General features: G+C 30.8%; 1 protein-coding gene across 1 annotated transcript in view; it reads left to right on the top strand.

Annotated features, from left to right (window-relative positions):
- Positions 1–1,204, top strand: part of NDUFAF2 (NADH:ubiquinone oxidoreductase complex assembly factor 2) — a 148,457-nt gene that overhangs the window by 52,268 nt on the left and 94,985 nt on the right. The gene's annotated exons all lie outside the window — the stretch shown is intronic.

Here is a 1,204-nt window from a genome sequence, read left to right on the forward strand (position 1 = left end):
CAGTTTGGGTCTCATTGACAAGATTTTGTGCTGCTCTACTATAGCTGCTGATGAATTAAAATTAAAAGTGAAATGTGTTAAAAAGAGAAATAAATTTGGTGAAATTAGCTGACAGTATTAATTAGTTGAAGGTTCAGTGGAAGAAAGTTGGCTAAAGTTTAAAGACATTGTGCAGTTAGCTGTAAAGGAAAATGTACTATTAGGCAAACGTAAACGTTGGAATCAATGAATGAATTAGTGCATTGTTAAAGATGAATGAAAACTGAAATTAAGTTCTCAGTATAGCATAGGGAGAAAAGTAAAATAAAATAAAATAGAAAAAGTACTTGAAAAACAAAAGAGAAACTGAAAAATGGAATATGGAGATGACCTCAACATTTGTGTTGAATTTTTATTCTAACAAGACATTTCAGGTAGCTGTCAATATTATTATTATTGTTGTTGTTGTTTTTAGTATACTGAATAATAATAATTTAGACTTTAAAAACATACTGTAAGTTTCGATAGTTTCCTCATCAACATTTGAAAAGAAGAATTTTAATAACGTCCCTGGAATATGTTTAATGGTTACCAATGAAAACAAATGGATGAAAAATGAGATTAGAGGCACGAAGGTTAGCAGTTATACAAGACAAAGGTAGACAAATCATTAAGCAGTGGTGACAGAAAATTAAATTAGAATCAAGTTACCATGTTTTGGTGTGTTTGTTTTTTGTTAATTCCCTAGGATTCTGGGAAACTGTCGTTTAGCTGAAGCTAAAAAGTGCCTAGGAAAGATGTTTCAAATTAGGCCTACTAAGTCTAATCAGAAATGTTACTAACTTTATGTACAGTTTCATAATACACATGACAAAAAATGCATATACTCTTGTACTCGTAGTGCATAGCTAGAACTAAGCATAACTGCTAATAGCAGTTTTAGTGGATAAACTTTATTTTTGTGTAGCACACTCCTTGGTTTATGCGGTTAACTGTATAATTATTATAGAACATATTTTTTAGGAGGGAAAATATAGCATGGTTTATTGTTGTTTCTGATGCTAAAACTTAAATCGGAAAGGGCAGTGTAGCCAGCTTTAGTTTGGAGTTTGACTCATTAAAGTTGCTTTTACCACTGCATTTATTGCGCTTCTCTAGTTAAAGGTATTACTCTTAACTGTGATGGCCGTATGAATTTGTTTATATATTTAGAAAACATTTAATT

The sequence above is a fragment of the Crocodylus porosus genome, unplaced genomic scaffold (genome assembly GCF_001723895.1).
Source record: "Crocodylus porosus isolate Cpor-Errol unplaced genomic scaffold, CroPor_comp1, whole genome shotgun sequence".
Taxonomy (NCBI): domain Eukaryota; kingdom Metazoa; phylum Chordata; order Crocodylia; family Crocodylidae; genus Crocodylus; species Crocodylus porosus.